Genomic DNA, 6,000 nt, shown 5'->3' on the forward strand with positions numbered 1-6,000 from the left:
AAAGGTGATAAGCCAGTCCGCCAATCGACTTGGGGCATGGACCGATGCGGATTGAGACGGCGGCCAAAGCCCAGGCCTTTCTTACGCTTGTGGAGACGTCGTCGTCCCGATCGTAGCTGGCAGCATGCACCTTTTGGCGTGCTTCGGCATCTGCGTGCTCCTGGCATCGGCCTGTGGGCTCCCCATTCGACCCGTCTTGAAACACGGACCAAGGAGTCTGACATGTGTGCGAGTTAACGGGCGAGTAAACCCGTAAGGCGCAAGGAAGCTGACTGGTGGGATCCCTTTATGGGTTGCACCACCGACCGACCTTGATCTTTTGAGAAGGGTTCGAGTGTGAGCATGCCTGTCGAGACCCGAAAGATGGTGAACTATGCCTGAGCGGGGCGAAGCCAAAGGAAACTCTGGTATATTTAAATTAATAAATAATATTTTATGATGTGTTTATTATTGATATTATATTCACGTGATATTTTATTTTTTGTAGCTCGAATTTTTTATAATATAATAAAAATGTTGATTCACATGTGAAAAGCATAGATATATGAAATGTTAATTCACAAACCTCGTGCCCATGTCGTGTTATTTACGGATACCGTACCGGATAGCAGGTGTATGTAGCAACCTCCAACATGAGGGCTGGGGCGTAATACTAGCACACCCGTGCCGCCTGGTACTGTCCTTGAAAAACTCATTTCAAAGGAAGTCGCCCGAGACACTCGTCTCGGCATTCTCGCCTACACTATGATACACGTATATGCCACAGGGTAGCTCACTTAGGTCATAGGACCCAGGGGTGGTGGAGAGCGACTTGAACCAAATAGGGAGAAACCTCCGAAACAACTAATGTTTACTTGAGAATACTGTCGAGATAAATGAAGAGAAGGGTCGGTCGGAAGCGTCGACCACGAAAATTCTAGAATAGAGCACATGTTCTTTTCAAGTTGAGGTTAGATCAACCCTGATTTCAAGGCAACAAGAACCAACGATTGGTGCGAAAATATTATGGACTAGTCAAAGTCATTTAGAATGTGTGGGAGACATCATATAGGATTCAATTGCTCCTATGGATGCAGACGAGCCCTTTTGTTCACGTTAGTAACTTGAAGTGTTATTATCCCGACCAGGAAGACACTAGGCACAAGAAGGTGGTACGACCTCATGTGACGAAGAAGAACTGCACCACGAAGAAAGTATGAGAGACTTTAACAGAGAAGACGCGAAGAGTTGACGAATCGAGAAGTGATTTTCAATAGTTTTTGGTATATTGGAAGAGACTTCTCAATACCGAGATCAATTGGAAGAGACTTGAAGTCAACTTCATCCTACATCGCCGAGTTCGTGAAGAATCGGTTGACAGGGATGTCAACCAATTGAATGGATGAGGATGTCACGGTCATGTTTGTTCAAGGCGTATTGTTTGTGGCCTCGTGTCGGATGTCCTGGTCATACTTGTCGAGAACGTGTTGCCCATGATCGTATGCCATTTTCAAACCCATTTTACTTGTTTCCATATGTAATTAGGTTTTCACAATTCTTGTCGTGTAAATACAGTCATTTATGACAATTCACCAAAATCATGTCTACACCCACTAAGTCTAAAATGCCCAGAAATGTACTTTAAGAAATGTGACTGGTCGTCAATTCTTCATACCTAAGTTATATACTATCAAAAAAACACGGGTCGTTGCTTATTGCTTTTAGCCTACAATATTGCTTTCTTACAAATTATTTTCAACTCATTTTCTCACTCACGTTTTCTAAAACACTTTCTCTCAAACGTGACTAAGATTCGATCTTACGTACCTAAATTGTTTGTGATTTACAATATCCAAACAGCTAACTTGTTAGTCAGGTTAGAATAAGTGTCGCAGAATCGTTGTCATGTTGTCACAAGAGTGTGATTATGATATTTAAGGTCCATGAAGGGAAACTTCGTGGCTATACACGGCTAACATTAGAAAATGAAATAATCGGCAATCTCGAGTAACTGGCCAAGCCGCTGAAGCAATTAAAGTAGTGAGAAATCTCATTAGTAAAATGGGTTGTGAAATCCCACATCGGTTGTGAAGGAGAACGAAACACTTTATAAGGGTGGGGAAACCTCTCCCTAGGGTTTTAAAACCTCGAGGAGAATCCCAAAAAGGACAATATTTACTCGCGGTGGACTTGAACTATTACAAATGGTATTAGAGCCAGACACACAGGGCGATGTGTCAGCAAGGAGGCTGAGCTCCAAAGAGGGGTAGACATGAGGCAGTGTAAGCAAGGACGCCGGGCCCCAAAGGGGGTGGATGGGGGTCCCACATTGATTAGAGAAATGAACGAGTGCCAGTGAGAACAATGGGCCCCGAAGGGAAGTGGATTGTGAGATCCCACATTGGTTGGGGAGGAGAACGAAACACCCCAAGTGTGTAGAATCCTCTCTCCAACAGATATGTTGTAAAAACCTTGAGGGTAAGCCGGAAAGGGAAAGCCCAAATAGAACAATATCTGATAGCAGTGACTTAGACTGTTACATGGGTCCTATGAAACGTTCATCCATTTCCAATTTCCAATAAGAACCCAAAAAGGAATTAATGAACGGTCTAGTTTGAAATGATAACAAAATGTGCATTAGTGGTTAGAACGAGCTCGAGTACACTGATACATATCATATACCATCTCATTACTTCAATTCCGACATGAAACAGATCCAAAGACATAAAATGAGACTTTTAAGGAACAGTTTTTTGTATGATATTCCTCTGTTATTGTTCAGTTTTGGTCGGATCATGATCCACCCATCATCTTTACAAGAGGCTTCTCTAATTAGACCAATCAAAATTAATAATCTAAACCCATATCACATGTTCTTGTAATTATATAATCAATCCGCCGTGAAACACTGAAACCACCGCATTCCCGCCGCCGTAAACCGCCACCTCGCCGCCTCGTCCTGCGCTCCCACGTGTATCGTTTCATGGTGGGTACGTGAGAGAAATTAATGATATCGTATTTTGATCGTGTATGAAGGAAACGACCGTATTGTAATTGTCTCATTGAATAATTTTTCAACAAACTTGAAGTATCAATCGCCCCATGCCACTTGAAACCTAAACGGTTCGATCCTTCGTGGGCAGATTTTCATGAACTTCCATAGCTATAGACGAGGAAGATGCGACATAACTCGTCCCTTTTGATGGCGTTGAGGACGGAGATGCTCCCAATACGCTCTCGACACTCCCGCTGCCTCCTCCGACAAAACGGAGGTGAGAGAGAGGACACCAGTCAAGAACCGAACGAATCTAAGCTGGAAAGAAAGTAAACGATGGATGGAGGTGGTGGAGTTGGACGGTACTTTGATTTTGCATCAAATGATTATGAAAAGCAAGCTACCACGTTACGACGGCCCCATTGAATAATTTGTCAAGAAAACCGTAAGCATCAACCTTCCCATGCTACCCGAGACCTAAACATTTCCGTCCTTCATAGTCAAAATCCCATCAACATTCACAGCTTTAGAAGAAGAGGAAGGATCAATAGAGTTCGACCCTTTCGAGGGCGCCGAGGACGAAGATGGCAACTTCTTAGGCAATGTCGGCTCCCAATACGCTCTTGACATTCTCACTACCGAGAAAACGGAGGTGAGAGCGAGAACAACCGTCAAGAACAAAACGAACCAAAGCTCGAAAGAATGTAACATGATGGATGAAGGTGGTGGATTTGGACTAATGATTACGAAAAGCAAGCTATCACGTTGCAACGGCCTCATTGAATAATTTGTCAAGCAAACAGGAAGTATCAACCTCCCGATGCAACCCGAGACCTAAACGTTTCCGTCCTTCATAGTCAGATTCCCATCACTATTCACAACTTTAGAAGACGAAGAAGGATCAACAGAGTTCGACCCTTTTGACGGGGCCGAGGACGGAGATGGCAACTTCTTAGGCAACATCTGTTCCCAATATGCTCTCGGCACTCTCGTGGCCTCCGACGAAACGGAGACGAGAGCAACAACGACGGTGAAGAACAAAAGGAATCTAAGGTTGAAAGAAAGAAACATGATGGAGATGGTGGATTTAGTGATGAAATGTGAGGGTTTTGAGAGGGCATGGAAGGAGACATGGTGAGTAATGTAAGGAAATTGCCAACTAGTTTTGTAGCTGAAAAGTTATGACAATGGCAGACAAAAGGGAAGCTGCTTATTCTTGCCTATCATGTCCCTCATGTTATGCCTTTCATTACCTAATACCACAAAAAAAGATGAAGCTTTTGTAAATATTATAAAATTGAAGCCCTTTTTTGAAAACGTTTATGTTAAGAATCATGTTCTGATACCATGTGAAGAATGAGAAACAGAGGTGAGATTGAAAGTCCGAGAAATATAGGTGGGATCGGTGGATTTGGAGACGGTCTCACATCGATTGGAGAAAGGAATGAGTGTCAGCGAGGACGCGGGCCCTGAAGGGAGGTGGATTGTGATGTCCCACATTGGTTGGGGAGGAGAACAAAACACCCTTTATAACGGTGTGGAAACCTTCCCCTAGTAGACGCGTTTTAAAGCCTCGAAAGAGAAAGGCTAAAGAGGACAATATCTACTAGCTGTGGATCTAGGTCGTTACAAATGGTTCAGAACTAGATACCGCACCGGACGATGTGTCAGACTTCTCGCTCTTCTCCGAAGGGGATAGACATGAGGCGGTGTGCCAGTAAGGACGCTAGGCCCTGAAGGGGGTAGATTGTGATATCCCTGTTGAGGAGGAGAACAAAACATCCTTTGTAACTGTGTGGAAACCTTCCCCTAGTATACGCGTTTTAAAGCTTGAGGGGAGGGGAAGCCCAAAGAGGACAATATCTGCTAGCTGTGGATCTAGGCCGTTACAAATAGTATCGGAGCCAGACACCGAACGATGTGTCAGCCTTCTCGCTCTACACGAGGCGGTATGCCAATAAGGACGCTGGGCCCCGAAGGAGGTAGATTGTGGTGTCCTTGTTGGGGAGGAAAACAAAACACCATTTATAACAGTGTGGAAACCTTCCCCTAGTAGACGCGTTTTAAAGCCTTGAGGAGAAGCCCGAAAGTGGAAGCTCGAAGAGAACAATATCTGCTAGCTGTGGATCTAGGCCGTTACAAATGGTATCAGAGCCAGACACCAGATGATGTGTCAGCCTTCTCGCTCTTCCTCGAAGGGGGTAGACACGAGGCGGTGTGTCAATAAGGACGTTGGGACCTGAAAGGGAGTGGATTGCGATGTTACAGGTTGGCCCAAAGAAGACAATATTTGGCTAGCGAACTAATTACGGCTATATATATTTAAATATTTTATAAATAATAGGGTTTTGAAATCCTTGCTGTCGGAATTGTTATTTTTAAAGTGTGTGGTTTAAGTTGTAATTATGAGTTAAGCCGCACGTAGAACCTAAGCTTTTCTTTACTTTAAGAATCATTAATCTTGAGTTTTTGGTCATTTTAATTAATTAATTAATTTTATTTATTTATTCTTTTATATATATATATATATATATATATATATATATTTTAATCATTATACTCGTAATTATTTAATTCCTCGCTAATAAAATTATTTTAGTGAAATTTAACTCTTTCAATTCTGGATTGTTTTATGGCATGATATGATCGCTCGAGATGTTCGTAGGGTGGGGTGGTGACAAGGAAGTTTTCCTCATCCCCGTCTTTGCCTCTTATACATAAAAGTGAGACAGAACGAGATTAAGGGTAGGAGTAGGGACGAGAAATATAATTTCCATCTCCAACCTCGTTTAGCTGACGGGACAGGAAGAAATCTCTCTCCTCCTTCCATTCCCCGTTTAAACTATGATTCTCAGCTCCATTCAGGGTGCTCTTTAGCTAGTTGGCTAGTTGCACGATAAGTGGGAAAAACATACCAGACAGGGGAAGAAAGACTGCTCGATCTCCTATAAGACCAATCTGATCCCAACAAATTAAACAAACATTTCTAATAATCATTCAGCTACCGCTACATATCAATTCCGCTC

This window comes from Cucurbita pepo, chromosome LG06, assembly GCF_002806865.2.
Source record: "Cucurbita pepo subsp. pepo cultivar mu-cu-16 chromosome LG06, ASM280686v2, whole genome shotgun sequence".
In the NCBI taxonomy this organism is placed as follows: domain Eukaryota; kingdom Viridiplantae; phylum Streptophyta; class Magnoliopsida; order Cucurbitales; family Cucurbitaceae; genus Cucurbita; species Cucurbita pepo.